Here is a 19,269-nt window from a genome sequence, read left to right as displayed (position 1 = left end):
ACTTCTGTCCTTACTAAGCCTGCATCCTCAGTGCTGAAAACAGAAATAATCCTCTGTTCCTCCGAACACCTAGCAGTTACAGCTACCATTAAATGCAAGAAGCCACCAGTAAAAAATGTAATGGAGAAGTCTATTACTACAAGAAAACCGGCTGGGAACTGCTATCATAACTTCTAAGGAGCCATCATCCCATCATTACCAAGAAAACTCTCCATAGATCACAAAAAATAGTCAAAATGATAGGCAAACGGAATATGCTTTACAGGAAATGGAAACAGCATACAAGCAATCTTATGTGGGACAAATATAAATGCGTAAGCTATGCCACCATGAAACTCATCCATGAAGCATACAAAAACTACATAAACAACAGCAAAGACGTGTTAATAGCTTAGCAGCACACACGGCAAATCAGCACAAAGTGCATTCTACTCTAATGACAATATTTGCCTCCTCCGAGGCTGTTACTTCAACGTTCAGTGAGAAGTTTAAAGAGGGCAATAATGAGCCAGGGAAAAGTATATATATGTACTCAAACACAGCTACGCTATTACCAATCTCCCTCTCCATCCTTTACTTCACAGAGATAATTATGAGGTAATTAAGAGCCTAAAAAATACTCGACTACATGCTGCGTTTGACACTGACAACACACCTCCAGTTACCTTTGAGCAATGTGCAGAAGCAGTAGCTCCCTTGGAGTGGACTTGGAACTTAATGGTGGCAAAACATTGTACTAGTGAGACTAGGGACATGGTGTAAGGCTTAAAACGTATGCTTTACTCATAGATGGGAAATATTGGAGGGTGATCTTCAGGACTCGGTGCTGGACTTGGAACAAGATGGTGGCTACACATTTTGCTAATGGGACTAGGGAGACGGTGTAATATTTGATAGGGGCATTATGGAAGGCAACCTGGGGGACTTGGAGTTGAACTTGCAGTTATGTACAAGGTAGAGAGAATACGTAGTTTATATGGGACTGGGAGGTGATGTACGGCCTAACAATTTGAATTGCTTACATAGACGTAATCTAGGTCGATCTCAGGGTCTCAGAGCTGAGCGACCGCGGAGTCACTCAGTTGTTGATTTTCACTTTTTCAGCTTATATATTTGAAATTTAGAGACTTCTAATTGCATACCATAATGTTTACATCACGTAGAGATTAATGATTTCGGTTCAGAACTTAAAAAATGTGGTGAAAAATAGCTGTCAAGTCTGTGTAGACTTACTAAAACTAACTTAGGAGCTGAGTGCTAACTTTTCGCGTCTTGAAAACTGCACTGTCATCAGCCTGCAAGGCTGATTTAAGATTGATAGTCAGATCTGTACTTAAAAACTTAGTGGAATATCAAGTTTATATAGACTAACTTAGGCTGAGATGTCATCCAATTCTAAATACTGAGTGGTTAAGGTGGATGAGCACTGGCCTTCTGACCCCAACTTGTTAAGCTCGATCCTGGCTCTGTCCGGTGGTATTTGAAGGTGCTCAAATACGTCGGTCTTGTGCCAGTAAAATAACTGGCAAGTAAAAGAACTCCTGCGTGACTAAATTTCGGCAGCTCGGCGTCTCCAAAACCGTAAAACAGTAGTTAGTGGGATGCAAAGCCAATAACATTATTATTATTATTATTATTATTATTATTATTATTATTATTATTATTATTATTATTATTAATTCTATATATGGTACAAACATCCATCCATCGTCCAAGTTTGGAAAGCTGCGTAGGTGAGGATTAAGACTTGAAAACCGTATGGTCATCGGCAATGTGCAGTCTCTAATGAGCAAGTGTCAGTTAAGCATGAGTTAATGAGCAGGATCTAATAAGTAATTGCAAATGAAAGAAAAACTGATATGGCGTATGGCTTTTAGTGCCGGGAGTGTCTGAGGACAATTTCGGCTCGCCAAGCAGGTCTTTTGATGTGACTCCCGTAGGCAACCTGCGCATCGTAAAGAGGATGAAATGATGATGATGACGACACATACACCCAGCCCCATGTCAGCGAAATTATCCGATTGTGGTTAAAATTCCCGACCCCGCCGGGAATCGAACCCGGGACTCCTGTGACCAAAGACCAGCACGCTAACCATTTACCCATGGAGCCGGATTGCAAATGATAGGGGCAATTGAGCAAGGGCTTATTAACAGTTATTTATGAGTGCGGGCTAATGAGCTGGGCATTGCAACTATCTTCTTACAACTCAGTTACGTTTATATCTGTGCTAATATAGGCTGTACAAAATCTCGAAAACTAACGTTCGGCCTAAAACGATTAAACGTGTTATGTTTTACATCTTCAGTTACGTAGCATTTTTGATAGAACGACTAATAACGCTGTTATACAAGAATTAAATTTTATACTTCCCCCTAAAGTACTATTTTAGCTAGCCTACTATTTCGAATGTCTCTCTTGCTGTACAGATAAAGTTGGAGATAACACCCTATGATATGTAGGTTATTGTAGTGTCTGCAGCATTATAGTGTACTGTATGCTACGGAGAAAAGAAAGGTGCTGTACTGACTGTAACACCCGCACAGTGTCATTCTTGCTCTGTTCCTAGAATCTCTGCTTCATACTTTGTGTAACGACAATCTTGATTGGCTCTTGTCTGTTACAAGCGTTCTACGAGTAGGTTGGGATCTTACATGTACATACGGTAACAGAGGCTTGTTGTTCACATTTCGGACTATGTGCAGAGAGCTGATATGTATTTAACCAGCTTTGTTGGTAGCTTTGAGACCTTCACGGTTGTCTTCTTTGTCAACGCCTTCTTCATTATGTACCTCATCCTGCTTCTCTCCTCCTTTAGATGTTTGTACTGCGATATATATTGTAATAGGCTTAGGCAGTGGAATAAAATTAAAAACTCTGATGGTAAATACCATTGAGAAAGTCTTTTTCTTCCTCTTATTTATCTTGCTTTTCTTCCTCTTGAGGTGTGAGCATGGGAACAGAACTTGTTGTAAATCTAGACAATGAAGGAGACTTTGAGTATTAGAGCTTTGACAGTTCTAAATCACTGGCGTCAGCATTTTTCTGCTGAGTCTGCCCCCGAGTTCTTTGACCCCATAATGTCATGACCACGTGACCTTGACGTCACATTTTGTGTAAACAAAGCCACGTGGTTTTTGACAGCTGTCATCTTGACCGGCCCTCACCTAACTTTTTCGGACAAGTGAGTATCGCTAACAACACTGCTGTTATCGTAACAGGACCTAACCTTATTGTTGCCGCCTTAGGCACGTAGGGGGCTTGGAATTGGAAAAGTAGGCAAGGCTAACCTCATAGACGAGAATTAACTGCTTGCTGAGGCGCGCAAGTGTGCAAGGCTATCCTCAGAGAATTTTTGTGCATGGCTGATTTCGGTAGAGAGGGTAGAGAGTCAGTCCTATTTTCCCAGCTCCCCTTACCAAAAATATGGGTTGGGGGAGTGAGAGATGTGTTCTCTCTCTCCCTAGAGGTCCACCGCCGTAGCGATGTGTCCTCTACAAAAAGTATTGCCCCGGCTAAGATGTCAAGGCACGGCCGCCTCTTACGAGGCAAGCGTGTAAAACTACGACTTGCAGTTGTATTTATACCAACGTTGAGCGGGTGGGGGGATGCACAGATCAGCATGCAATGCCCACTCATTATGAGGCGATTGTTGCACACTCTAGTAAAATAAAATATAAACTCATTTCGATACTTTTAGATTGTCAATGCATGCACATCGGCTGGCGATTGTTGAGGACTCTGGTAAGATAAAATATAAATTCATCTCCATACTTTTCGATTGTCGATGCATCTACATCGGCTGGCGATTGTTAAGAACTCTGGTAAGAGAAAATATAAACTCATATCGATACTTTTCGATTGTCGATGCATGCACATCGGCTGGCCATAGTTGCGCACTCTGGTAAAAGAGAATGTAAGCTCATCGCGTATACGTGCGCGTCTTAACGGGACTTAGCCACACATCACATGCTTTTAACAGATATGTGGCGCGGAATTTTGGAAAAGAGAATGACACTGTATTTACTGCTGTCAGCATGACAGGAATTAGTCATGTGCAGGCGCTGAATTTTGAATGTAGCACGTGCTATTGACATTTATCATTTCCTAACCACGTGGGTGCTGAATTTAAACAAGTAAACGTGGATAACCTCACTGCTGCCATCATAACCATGTAGGGAGGCGCGGGAATTGAAAAAGTGACAGCTGACAGGTCCTAACCACGTGCAATTGTTTTGTCGCGGATTTTTTAAACAAGTAAACTTACTGCTACCGTCTTAACCGATCCAAACCTCACTGCTGCCATCTAGCGACGCAGAATTTAAAATCTGCGTGCTTTCTTGACAACTGTTAGGTTTTTTGAGCACTTGGGCGCGGAATTTAATCTACCTTGTCGGGACATAGCCATTTTGTGGAATTTTCTACCCGCAAAAAAATTTATTGTAGGACAAGCAAATGCTGTATGTCTCCATCCGACAAGACAAAACATGTTAACAATTTCAATCCTGTTACAGAGGACTTGGAACATATTGGTATCATACAGTAAAGATTTGAATAGGCAGCGTACATTGCCCATCGTGTTCTGAACGAAAACTTACCTTGATTCTATGTTAGAAGTAGGACGCGCGGTATCTTGTTAATTGATAGTGTTTTATAACTTCAATCATGGAAAAGGGGGAGAAATAGAAGTGTACAATTGTACTTCTTCTAAAAACAATAATCACTACCACCATGCAGATAAAATGATTGTACTACTCAGCAGGAGATACCATGAAAAATGAATCTTTGTCCTACCTATAATTCTACACCGTATTCTGTTAAGGAGATGGATTTGTGAGGTTCTAACACTGACACATGCAACAGAAAACTCTGTATTACAGATATAGATTTCGAACTCTGATTTAGTTATCGTAACAGAATAAAAAATCGAGGATTCATTCCCTGTTCTCATAACTTTACAACGCAAACAAAATAGTTACCATAATAGAATAAAAACTTATATCTACGTGCTTTTTGGAACATTGTACGTTTCTTTAAGCACGTGGGCGTGGCATTTAAACCATCATAACGAGACATAGCCACGCTGCGGAATTTTCTGCACGCAAAAATATAATTGATTGTATGACAATCAGATGCTGTATATCCCCATCCGACAAGGCAAAACATGTAAACAGGTTTATTCCTGTTACAGACGGCATGGAACATACTGTTGTTATCTTGCAGCAAAGATTTGAATAGGTAGCATACATTCCCTATCGTGTTCTGAACAGAAAAATATACCTTATTTATAACGCAAACACAATAGTTACCGTAACAATAAAAACTCATGCGATTCGAACTCTGATCCCTTCGCGTAGCCAATTCGCTCGGTATAGGTGAAGAATTGATTGAAGGACAAGCAAATGCTCTGTCTTCATCCGACACCCTAACCGCCTAGGAGGGGTCTTGCCCTACCAACTGACCGCTGCTTAGGCCGAACGTAATGGGTTTAAAACTCGGCAGGGGCTGCAAATACCAATAATAATAATAACAGTATTACATTTGGTAAGTTAAGAATAAAGGAAGACCACCTGAAGGATCTTGGCCCACCAAGCGATCGCTGCTCAAACCCGGGATTCAATAAACTGACGTCCTGAACGCTCCGATTAAATCGTGCAAAGTCATCTAGAGACCAACAACTAGACATTTACTAGCACGTTAAATACCTGATTATTGTGACGAGAAGGGCATCTGTCCGTAAAACTTAGCCCTGTGTATTTGTTGCAGTTCTTCGGGGTAATATTTTATCTGAGTTATTTAGAGCAGTGTGACAGGCTTCGGCAGCCGACAAATTTCCTATTCTTGCCACTAGATAGGGGATTATATATTCCATCACTGACTGACTAGAAACAGGCTGTGGATTTTAGAAGTAACGCTATATTGCGAAGTAAGAAGGTAGTTTTATGTAGTTCCGCATTCTTGCATTAGATAACGTAAGTATAAAAACAGGAGCACATAGTCTTGACAGGTTCGACTCTGGCTCACTCTGGTGGTATTGAAAGGTGGTAAATTACGACAGCCTCCTGTCGGTAGATTTACTGCCACGTCAAGACCTGCAGCCTCGGTTGTCGAGCATCATGAAACCAGCTCCTACTATCTCATACATAAGGACTATAGCGACAGTCGGATTCGAACGTACTATTTTCCTAATGGAATTTGTAAGCTCCTAACCGCACGGCCAACTCGTCCGGTACATGTGACGTGTCGTGATGAGGAGAGATGTACGCTGACCACACATGACCTCGTAATCTGCAGACCTTTGTGGGCTGAGCTGCAGTCGCTTGGTAGCCAAAGTCCTCCGCAGTTTTACATTTTACATTTTACGAAAAACCGCACAATCGGTTGGTGACTGTCGTATTTCTACTTGCAATCACGTTTAGAATACATCGGCTTTACGATCCTTCACGGTTCACGAAGACGTTGAGGTGTTGGAACACGGGAGTTGTTTATTACAATAATCACGACTATTACTCTGCACAGTAAAACAGACGCAAACACATTACCTGAGATTATCAATACTTACATAGAAGACGTTACAACGGGGCACATAGCTGAGACAGTGAATAAAAATACCTCACTCCTTATTTTATTTGCTGTCTACCCAGATACCGTAAAAGAATTACATAGAGTTGTAGTCTGATACTCTCCGGTGTGTGAGATAACAGTCTCTACATAATGTTATACATAATGTTTACAGCTTTATGTCGTTGAAGATTATCAAGTCTTGAAAACTGAACCGCACCATATCATTTTATGGTACGTTTGGCTTTTCTGAAGTCTTCACGTTCCTAGCGAACTCTTGTATCTATGAACTGTTACTCTTTCCCAGCATGTGTTGTTCCTTATTCCGATAGATGGCATCTCATACGTTAGCATAGGTGAAAGCATTTATTTTCTGCCCCATCTTGTTGGGTTATCTTTCTGGTGGGTATTGTGGGGAGTATTTGACTTGAAAAATGGAAGGATTGGATTTCCAAGTCGCCTTTGTGGCATATAAAAGATATTTTAACCGATTCAAGATGTCTGTACATATGTCGGCCTTTCGTGAATGTTAATTTGATTATGTAATGGAGGTATTTATTTTTGTTTAATCTTCTCTTGGTTTTATTGCTTCGTTGTGTAATCACCATGGTTTGGTTAGAAAGGCTTCCCTCATTACATGTGTTTCTAATTTATTTGTTTGTTAACTTTACTTTTACACGTTTCTTTCGGTATTTTCATTTACAGATCCACTATGTTTATTTTGAGAACAGAAGGTGACACGGATTCATGTGTGTGTGTGTGTGTGTGTGTGTGTGATTGTTTGCTGTGTGTGGCTGAGACCTTTTCTCATATCGCTTCATTAACATTCCGTTTGAGCTCATGTTGTATTATTTTATCGCGTGTTCTGTATAATTCATATCCATTTCATAGACCTGGTATGAATTCAAGCTATCTACGTGATTTGCCTGCTTCTGTGTGTTTTGGTGTTGGAGACACTCCGTCTCTTTAAGATGGACCCCTTTCTGGTTCATACTGTCTGAGCTCGAGAGCGGTTTATTTTGTTATGTGCTGCGCGCTGGCGTTCTTATATGTCCCTGTATTCGGCGACCTAACCTCTTGGTCTCTGCGTGAGCGTGGGTGGTTCTGACGCCTGGATCCGTAATACCTTTTGTGTCTAGTTTACTTATTAATTGTTCGTTTTACATTGCCGTCATTGGCTTTCTTTACCTAGTTTATAGTTTAATATGTTTTATTCTTTGCGGGATGCCTTTCCAGGTTATTTTGTTGTTTTTCGTGAAACCATGGTAACTTCCCCTTTTTCTCTCTGCTTTAATTTTATGTTTTCTCCCGTTTTAAGCTCTTTTACTTTATGATATTGGATTCTCGGGGATGTGGATATTTATTGTTGAGAGCTTTATGTCTTACGTTATGAATTGAGAGTGAGGTGCTGTTACTCCCTAAACTTATGGTTGTTTAGACCTGATGTGCCCAATTAATGTCCGCCTCCGTAGCGTAATGGTTAGTGTTATTAGCTGCCGTCCTCGGCGGCCCGGGTTCGATTCCCGGTACTGCCAGGAATTTAAGAATGGCAGGAGGGCTGGTATGTGGTTGAAATGGTACATGCAGCTCACCTCCAATGGGGGTGTGCCTGAAAAGAGCTGCACCACCTCAGGATGAGGACACGAGTTTACTTTTTTTACCCAATTAATTATGATAGATGCCAAGTCCTTGTACCTAACTTTTCATCACGTGTATTATGAAGGTAAGCGAGTGTGAAGGTGCAATAATCAATGTATCTTGTGTATTTTGATTATGGGTCACATATTATTAATATTATCTATTTGATTTTTGGCCCTCTTGTTTTGCCTATGCAACCTTTTTTTTATTTTCTCTCCGTAATAAATTTAAGTTCTTGCCCTTTTTCCTGTTATATTTTCATTTCTTTGCGTCTCTTATATGTTTGTTATCTGTAAGAGGCCCGGGTCCAGTTCCTGGCAGTTTTTGCTAGTTTTGACCAAATCCACCGCACCGGGTCTTCGTCTTGTTCTTAGTGTCAGTTCAAAACTAACACCACAAAGATCACACACATATGTTCTACGGGTAGGTATGGTGTATAGTTTTACACTGCAACCGTCAAATAACAACTGTCTATCTATCTGTAAAACTGTGCCAAATAAGGAGGAGGGAAGGGATATCTGAAAATATAACTAGATAAGGAGGAGGAGGTAAAACCGATCACACGCAAAAATAGGACAAGCAAATGCTGTGAGGTAGCCCTTACATTTTATCACTATGCTTAAACACACACTTCATTTTGTTTTTTACCTTTTGATTACCTGAGAACTGCACACCCGCAAAAATACGGAATTGATTGTACGACATGCAAATGCTGCGAGCGAGCCACTGACACACAAGTTTTAATTCACGCCACACACAGATATTGCAATTGCATTTTAGTATAATTTTGATTACTTGTGATATATACATATAAAAAGGGTGGGGGGGAAAGATGGTATCAATGTTTTAAAGATTTTTTTTGTTTGCGGGCGTGTAGTCTGCGTGAATTCATAAGAGCAAAGGAACGAAACACATACTGCGAGATTCTGCCTGTACATTGTTCGCTAACGTGAGCGAAAGTAACAGCACAGCAAATACTCGGGTAGTCCGTGACCTTGTGACAAACAAGTAAGGCAGCCGCTTACCACATCCAGCTGCAATTGAAATAACATTGAATGATATGATTAATGTAAACAGCTAATTACATTCCCAGAGATTAAGGTTAGAGATCACAGGCTCTTTACTGGAATGGGATAGTTTGTAAGGCCGAGTTCGATTCCTTCGCAGGTTACCAGAAGTTCATAGTGGTTCAAGCCCCGAAGGGTCTTGGCCTATCAACCGGGCCCCTCCAAATTACAGACTAATACGCTTACTGTTTATGCGAAACTCCCCCTTTACTAAATCTAATATGATCTACACTCTCTCTTAGTATTATTATTTTTATTATTTTATTATTATTATTATTTTTATTATTATTGTTCCGGGGTTACCCGTGAGGCAGAACGAGGTTAAAGAAGATGCCGGGGTGAATAGGTCTATGTACAATATCAATAATTGATTTAAAACTTAACCTGAAGGTTATATTTTCAGAACTTCAATCTTAACAATTTTTCATCATAATAATGAAACATCAGGTACAGTGATAATCTTAAAACAAATCTAGGAAAAGACAATATTAGTGGTCTTAACAGATCCTGGGCTTGAAGCCCCTCTCTTTACATTTCCTGAGCACCTAGCTCGAATTTACAAAAGAGCACAAATAATTCAAGGGCAGAAATCCCCTAATTCAAGAGCAATTGCCAATTAACCAATAAAATTAAGAGGGTGTGTCTTGATTACTCGTGAATGACCTCGCATCTTCCCTGAGGGTTTATAAACTGCGGGGTTCACGTTTCTTGGCCAATTGATCGTCATCATACTGAGTGTGTGTGTCAAAGCAGGAAGCGGGCGGCCTCTTTCATCTATCGGCAGGCTCTCAGTTTCTTACTGGCTACATCACTCTCGGGTCTCTCAAACCACCATTTACAAATTGGAATTATTTTTACAGGGGTATGTAATACCCAACCTACGAGTCCTTCGTGGAATAAGAACAGCAGGTTAAATTAATGGCCCGAACACAAAATGAAAGGAGGCGTATACATGCACTCCTATATATGAACACAAAACCCTAATGGGCTCTAGGCCGATGAAACAGTGGCAGTTCCCCAAACTACTGAGGTGACCCGTATAGGAATTACATTAACACATTACAGAAGAAAACCAGTTAGAGAAAAACGTAGTCACCCCAAACCAATATGAAGGGGAGCTCGAGAGGGTACATCACTCTCTATCCCCGGTTTACAGTTAAAGATTTTTAGGAGATTTTCATTAGCCAAAGGAAAAGTTACATTTTAGAAAGGTAGGTTACATAGTTAACGATTCGGACATTTCCCTCGCGTGAACAGCGGAGGTAGCAAGAAAGAAAGAAAGAAGTTATGTGGCCATTACCTTGTGGATGTTCTGCCGATAGATGAAAGAGGCCGCCCGCTTCCTGCTTTGACACACACACTCAGTATGATGACGATCAATTGGCCAAGAAACGTGAAACCCGCAGTTTATAAACCCTCGGGGAAGATGCGAGGTCATTAACGAGTAATCAAGACACATCCTCTTAATTTTATTGGTTAAATTCAAAAGTAACACTCAGAATCGAAGAAGAAGTCTGTGATAGGTGGTAAATTAATTACAGAAATTAGGGATTGGCTAGATTCAAAACTGGCGGAAAGAAAAGGTAAATATTGTCAACCCAAAAATAAATGAACATCAATCAGTTACAAAAACCTTGAAATACAAAACTTCTTTAAATTATAAATTCTTTCACTTCGCACCTGGGTGCATGATCATAGTTTTTAGTGGTGTCATCTGTGGAAAAATGTCCCAACTTCTTGATGTATAGCAAACAAAATTAGGAGAAATTCAGTCAGTTCAGGAAATTTCACAATAACAAAATTACTCAATATTTTAGTGGTGACATCTGATTAAAGTTCCAAGTTGGAGTAGTTTCAGTTTCACTGTTTTACCAATAGAGGAGTTCATTTAGGCGCTAGTTTTGAATGCGCGGCGTTGAGGTGTACCTCCCGGTACAGTCCTCCCCCCCCCAAATGTCCTTCATTGGGGTGACACAGAAGAATTTTGAGAAAACATTTCTAGTTAAAGAAAATTTTCTAAGTCTTTTTTTTAAAGTTCATAGGTAGAAACTAATTTAACTCCAGCTCTAGAGTGTCCTTGTTATTGTAGAATATTAAATACATGATGATAGATTTGACGGCCAGGCCTGCCGCCGCTTGCCGATACCCAGTTGAGGTCGCCCGGACCCCCCGAGTACCCTGAGGTACACCTCTTCCGGTACTATGAGAGGGGTAGTCGTGGTGGAGGTCTACAGTCCCCAGATGAGTTGACGATAGGGACACCGCACTTCTGCCTTTGCCGGGAGATGGACTCTGGCGCGCCGTTCACAAGGAGTCTTCGCGGGAGTGAGGTGGGCCCTTACCCCACTTCAGTAGTAGTACGGCGGCGAATGGCTGAGGGGGCACTGAATCAGTAAGATCTTTGCGACAGAGAAGTGTTGTTGGAGACTTGAGAGTACGATCTTTGTTAGCGATGCAGAGGGCCGGGCGGCATGGAAAGTGTTTTAGTGCCAATAGAGCGGAGATGCAGAAGACGGGGGCTTGGTAATGGCCACTAAGGTATTGACAGCAGGAAAACCAGAGGGGACGATCGTACATAGAGATCATATACCAAATTACATAAGCTAATAGTGCAGAAGGCCTCAAATAATAATAAAAAGTAAAGCCTTCAAACTCCTGCTAAATTTTAGAGGCAAAAAAGGTACAGTAATTATACAGGTTTAACCTGAGAGAAGTGCACTCTAAAGATCCTCTCTGTGGCTTGATTTCTTACCAATAATGTAACAGGAGTCAAGAAATCTAAAATAATACACGGCCCATGAAATCTTGGGACAAGCTTGCCCGCAGGAACAAAATTCCTAACCAGGACTTGATCTCCGACTTTTAAATTGGTGGGCCTCCGTCCACGATCATATCTTTCCCTGACCTTTTCATGAGAAACCTACGGGTTGTGCCTAGCCTTCTTCCATAGATCTCTAACATCATCGAGATCTATTGTCTCTGGTAAAATATCGTTAAGTGACCAAAGATTAGAGAGTGGCATGATACGAATAAATTTAAACATAAGGAGAAGCTGGAGTAAACTTACGAGAATCATGAACCGCCGAATTTAAAGCAAAGGCCAACCAATGCAGGGACGTATCCCACCGGGAATGATCTTTATGATGAAATGCTATGAGAGCCGACCGAAGATTACGATTGACCCGCTCAGCCAGAGATGGTTGAGGAAAATACGCCGATGTAGTTCCGTGTGATATAGAAAGATCAAAACAAAACTTACGGAAGAGGCTGGATGTAAAGGCTTTAGCATTATCAGAAACAATATATTGACAAGGACCAAAAGAAGCAAATATGGCATTTAAACAAGAAATGGTGGACTGAGCGGTTACCAGCTTAGTCGGGAATAACCAGGAAAACCTAGTGAAACCATCTACACACACTAGAATAAATTTGTTCGCGTTCCCCTTTGATTAGGGGAAGGGTCCGACGTAGTCTATATAAAGGCGTCCCATGGTAGTATTTGAAGATCATAAAAATGGAAAGGGTACGAGGTAAAGTATAAATCTATGAGAAAAAAGAGCAACAAAGGGAGAGTTCCGGGAGGAATAGCGCTATTAATAAAAGAAGAGATTAGTGAGCTAGTAGACGTGATTGACAATCAGATGGAAGAAGTAATCTGGATCAGGTGTAGCACGGGGAAGGAAAGGAAGATATGTATGGCCTTTGCTTATTGCCACCCGCAGAACTCTGCCTACGCGAATGAAAATGTCTATGAGGAATTAGTTATAGAAGTGAATACCATAAGAGGGAAATTTGATGAAGGTGGATTGTTGTTATTCGGGGATTGGAATGCCAGGATAGGAGAATTGTGCCCTGTCTATAGTAAAGAAGGCGAGATGACGATGAGGGTAAGAAGGCAAAGTGCAGACAAAGAAAGGAATGGGTATGGATCAAAACTATTGGAGCTATGTGTTACAGGCCAATTTTATATTTTGAATGGCTGGTGGGAAGGAGATCGAGGGGGTAAGCTAACCTTCATTACGGAACAGGGGGGAGTGTGATTGATTTAATATTGTGCACAGAGGACATGTTAGAGTATATCAAAAAGATGCAGGTTGGAGACTGTCATGCACCAGTATGGGTAATGTTAGAAAGTAGAGGATGAGAAGGAAGTAAAGGGATGTATGGGGAAGGGCACTAGTCTCACCAAGTACAGGTGGACGGAAAAGACATTACAGGAGCTAAATGCCCTTTTAGAAAAGGAGCTGGATATAATTAGGTTTGGATAGGAGGAGGCACTGAGAGAAGGTAGGACTGATAAAACGCTTGATTAAATCGAATACCCAATTAAAAGAGTGGCAAAGATAAATAGAGTCCCTAAAAATTGAAGAACAATGAAGAGTGCTGGTACAACAATGAATGTAAAGAAAAAGAAAAGCAGTAATAGTGGCACTAAAAGAGTTTAGAAAGAAGGGAGGGTGCCAAGAAAGAATAGCGTTCTGCAACCTAAGAAAAGAATACAAATTAAAAATCGCAGAGAGAAAAAGGATATGGATGAAAGAGCAAACGGAGCTAATAAACAAGGAATGTCAAATGAATCAAGTGGAAAGAGTATGGGACAGAATTAATAAAATCAACAAAGGAGGGGAAAAGGGTAGCAAACCGAATATAGCGGACGAGGAATGGTTGGATTATTTTCGGGAGCTGCTAGGTGGTGGAGATAAATGGGAAAAGGCAGATATGGAAATGGCAGGAGGACAAAATCTAGAGGTACGCATCCAGAAACTGGATAAAGAGATCTCGAGGGAAGAAGTGATGAGGGTACTGAGTAATCTTAAGAGTAAATCAGCAGGAAGGTGTAATGGAATAAATAACGTTTTTTGGAAGGAAATAGGTAAGCACGTCCAGATAGTAGATGGTATAGTTAAACTTTTTAACAATATTTTCGAAGGAGGGAACTACCCAAAAGAATGGGAAGTTGGTGTAGTATGTCCTATTGACAAAAAGGAAGGACACAGCAATCTACCAAAGAATTATAGAGGAATAACACTGCTAGACTCGTTGAGTAAGGTGTACACAGGGATACTATCGAATAGGCTAAGCGCCTGGGCGGAGAGTTAGTCGATATTGTCAATCTACCAAGGGGGTTTAGGAGACGTCGCAGAACAACAGATAGCATAATGACCGTCAAGATGATCATAGAAAAATATCTGGATAGAAAAGGGGGGAAAGTGTACCTAGCTGCAATAGACTTTGAGAAAGCATTTGATACGGTTAGTAGAAGAGCTTTATTGGAAAAATTAGGGAACCATAGGGGTATCTAGGAAAATGATCTTAGCGATTGAAGCAATATATAGGAAGGTATATTGTAGGGTTAGATTGGAGGACAATCGGTTGAGCAAACTAATAGAGTGTTAGGTAGGTCTGAAACGGGGCTGTAAATTATCGCCCATATTATTTCTCCTGTTCATTAATGACATCCTCCAGGGCCACGGTAGAGATAGCTGGGCGGTGCTTGCGGTAAATGGGCTTGTGGTACCAGGCTTAATATTTGCAGATGATGTGATCCTACTAGCCCTGACAGGGGGAGACTTACAGAAAAGCCTCAACATGGTTGAGGAGTTTGCAAGGAAATGGTCCCTGAAAATCAATGGAAGTAAGTCGAAGGTGTTGGTAGTAAGTAAAACTAAGAGAAGGAAGAAGGAAAGGATATGGGCGGTACAGGGAGAGAAGATTGAAGAGGTAAGCAAACTAGGATATCTGGGAGTAATTTTAAACAGGAAAGGAGACTGGAAAGACCAAGTGAGGGCAGCGAAGTGGAAAGGAACCGCGGCACTTTCGGTGGTCAACATCCTAGAGTCAAAATTCCCTTGTGTAAATTACAGTGTGCAGAGAATGGTTTTGAAAACGCTGGTGCTAGGCAGAGCTCTGTACGGGGCGGCGCTATATTGTTTCGAGGACAAAAAAGACATGTTGAAACAGATTATATCCAGGTTCTGTAAAATAATAATGCAATTACCACAATGCACGGCTAATGCCGGGGCATTACTAATGTGTGGGGGTGTATTGAAGCTGATTGTGTGAAAAGAGTACTAAAATATTGGATGAGACTTAACCTAGGAGAAGGGGGTGCAGTCCTACAAGCAGCATATATCCAACAGTTGAAACTTATGTCTAAGGGGTGTTGGTTGACGAGAGTTATAGAGTATCTGAATAGGATTGGTATGGGGTATATCTGGAAGACAGTCTGGCACGGACGAGAGCTGTAGACTGAGTGAGAAGTGTTCCCTTAGCCTGTATTATGAAATCGCCAATGTAAACAGAGCAGAGAGAAGAGGAATGGTATGGTGGTTATTGGGGCTGCATAAAAATAGGGGATGGATAAGAAGAGCGGACAAGTCAAGGTGTATATGATGTGAAAAAGTGGCAAATGATCTGCACTTGGTGAAAGAATGTGTGGCTCTAGATAAAGTGAGAAATAAACTGTTGAATCAAGAAGAGCAAACCATATTTAGGCAAGGGGATGATCATAAAATTATTAATTGGGTAGTGAAAGTATGGTTAAGAGCTGGTAATTTAAATAAATACTTACGTGCGTGAAGAAAAATATGTGTGAGTAAAATAGAAGAAGGATCTGGTCAATGCTGCTCTTAGGGTTTAGGAATCTTAGAGTTAGAAGTAGTTAGTATATGACTCAACGATCTGCCCTGTGTGTGCAACAAAATGGATCATGGACAAGTGTTGATGACACTAATGATGAGGGAAGATATAAGATATGTACCCCCATAGAGTGCGGTTAGTTTTTATTCTTAATATACATTCTTATGTATATTGGATTAGATGTAAACCAGGAATCATATTGAGTAGGAGATAGTAGCAAGAATAGTATTAGTTAATAATTACAGGTACAAAGATAGAATTAGGAATGAGGGGGCCACCAAGTTTGTTTTAAGAGTATAGGGAAGTAGGGTTGGCCCTCACATGTGGAATGGTCATCCGTCAATGTGGGGTCCACCCAGTAGTTTTAGTTGGTAGGAAAGAGAGCGGCTTCAGCTTTACGGGGCAGGCCGCAATGGAATGGTGAGAGGGACACACGGTCATCTGGTAGTTGTGGGACCGAGCTCGATAGCTGCAGTCGCTTAAGTGCGGCCAGTATCCAGTAATCGGGAGATAGTGAGTTCGAACCCCACTGTCGGCAGCCCTGAAGATGGTTTTCCGTGGTTTCCCATTTTCACACCAGGCAAATGCTGGGGCTGTACCTTAATTAAGGCCACGGCCACTTCCTTCCCACTCCTAGCCCTTTCCTGTCCCATCGTCGCCATAAGACCTACTGTGTCGGTGCGACGTAAAGTCAATAGCAATAGGTAGTTGTGGGGGTCCTTATGAGGGCCTAGTGGATAGGGCCGGTCGTGTCATCATCGGAAGGGCGGCTTCTTCTCACCAGGGGTGATGATACGGCCGGGCAGTAGGGGTAGATGCTTAATTTTGGCTCTTGTTTTACTTTAGATTAGATTTTAGGGTTATAGGGTTGGCCCTTTCATGTGGTATGGTCACCGCCCATGTAAGGCGCCGTCAGTAGATTTAGTTGGTGTAGTTATGCTTATATTGTTTTTCTTGTTTTGTTTATTTGAATGGTTCCTTTTGTTATTAGTAGGGGCAACTTAGTAGAATTAGTCTAGGGTGGTGCCTTACATGGAGACTGGTATACCGCTCGTGTGAGGGATCACCAATTTAGTTGACAGGATTGCAGCGTTGACCGTTACATGTGAACTGGTCATCCGCCCATGTAGGGGACAGCTCAGTAGACTAGTTGGTGTGCTTATAGAACTGTTTATAATTGTTTATTTTATTTTATGGTTTTTCTGTTTCATGTATTCTAGCACTGTGAACATGTATCGGGGCGAACAGCCTGTAATGTTGGTCTGGTGCTCGACATTCAGAGCAAGTCGTGCACCTTCAAATTTGCTAATAATTGTAAGATTCCTTTGCTCAAATGTAATTCTGTGTCATGTTTGCCTGTTTCGCCTATCCAGGATGAGATGTTGTTAGACCTTAGACATCTACCTGAAGAGCAGGCTCAAAGTATTCGTAAATTATGTCAGTCGTTTCCGGATGTATTTTCTGATACTCTTGGAGTTACTGATCTTACTGAATACAGGATTGAGGTTACGGATTCGATCTCCATTTGATTTCCGCCTTATAGGCAGTCTCCACCCAAAATGAAGGCTCTTAAAGAGAATATCGATCAAATGTTAAAGGACGGAATTATTCGACCCTTTAAGTCGGCGTATTCATCGCCCATTTTTCTGGGGCCGAAACCCCAGGGTAGCTTCAGGCATGTGATTGACTACAGGGCTTTAAATCGGAAGGTGTTGTTACAATCTGTGCCTCTTCGCGACCTTCACTCTTGTTTCTCATGGTTTCGGAAAGCTAAGTTCTTCACCATCTTAGACCTCAATGAGGCGTACAACCAGCTCCCTCTAGCTGAAGAATCGAAACATCTAACAGCCTTTGCCACGGATTGGAACTAGTACGAGTACAACCGCGTAGCTTTCTGGCTCCCCATGGGGGCATCTGTTCTCACTAGACTGCTAGAGAGGGTCTTCTCCGACATCAAATTTGAATACTTGTATCATCTTGATTATGTCGTCGTATTTTGTGAGACCTTTCAAGAACATCTAGATCATCTGAAGGAAGTACTCAATTGCCTTCGTAAGGCCGGGTTGACTGTGAAGTTATCTGAGGAAGCTTTTGCTAAACCATCCATGTCGTTCCTAGGGCATATTGTGTCGCCCGACGGTGTTGCTATCGATCATAGGCCGCGTCGTACTGGTTGTATAGCCCGCTGGGCCATCAGGATTTGATGTGAGGCATATCAGGGGATGGGCTAAGCCGCTTGTTTTCTCAGGATGTGGAGACCAATGAACATGAAGATAATTCGTCACTGCCCACGCCCATACCATCGGGCGTTAATGCCATTCTAAGTGATGCCCCCATGTTGTTTAGGGATATCGAAAAATATCAACGTGAAGATCATGTTCTGGCCCCTATTATTGAAACCCTTTCTTCTGGGGAACATGTCGTCCCGTATGTATTGAGGAACGGGGTTTTGTGTTGCCCGTCGAGGCATGACCAAAAGATGAAAGTTGTGGTTCCAGCTGTTCTTGTACCTATGATCTTCAAATATTATTATTATTGAACATTGAAAGTAGTATAATTGGACAGTTCTGCCGCCGCCACCGCCACCGGGCTCCCAGAGGCCACCTCCACCACCACCACAGCCAGAGGCCTCCCAGATGCCTCCTCCACCACCCGCGGGAAATTTGAATTTGTAAACAAAGCCACGTGCTTTTTGACAGCTGTCATCGACAACAACGCATCGCTAACCTCAGTACTGCCATCTTGACGGGCCTAAATCTGAGTAGTACCAACTTAACCTAACTAGCGCGTGGTAAACGTGCTTTTTTGACAGCTGTCATCCGCCATCTTTAAACCACAGAGCACTGTGCTGCCCTCTTTATCGTAGTAGATGTAAATTCGTCACCTGTCATCGGCAGTGCTGCCATCTTGGCGGGCCTAAACCTTAGTGCTACCAACTTAACCTCACTAGCGTGTGATAAACAAATCTACGTGCAGCTGTCATCCGCCATCTTTAATCCATAGAGCACAGTGCTGCCCTCTTTAGCTACTTACCTTTGAAATGTGGTACGTCACAGCTGTCATCCGCCATCTTGCATCCGAAAGCTCAGTGCTGCACTCTTTAGCTAGATACCTTTGAAATGTAGTGGCGGAAAATTCTTTATGCTCTTGTTTGGAAACAAAGCCACGTGCTTTTTTGACAGCTGTCATCCGCCATCTTTAATCCAGAGAGCACCGTGCTGCCCTCTTTAGCTACTTACCTTTGAAATGTGGTAGTCACAGCTGTCATCCGCCATCTTGCATCGCAAACCTCAGTGCTGCACTCTTTAGCTAGTACCTTTGAAATGTAGTGGCGGCAAATTCCACGTGCTCTTGTTTGGAAACAAA

This window comes from Anabrus simplex, chromosome 13 (genome assembly GCF_040414725.1).
Source record: "Anabrus simplex isolate iqAnaSimp1 chromosome 13, ASM4041472v1, whole genome shotgun sequence".
Classification (NCBI taxonomy): Eukaryota; Metazoa; Arthropoda; class Insecta; order Orthoptera; family Tettigoniidae; genus Anabrus; species Anabrus simplex.
The sequence above is the reverse complement of the archived record's forward strand: the minus strand, read 5'-3'. Positions refer to the sequence as shown.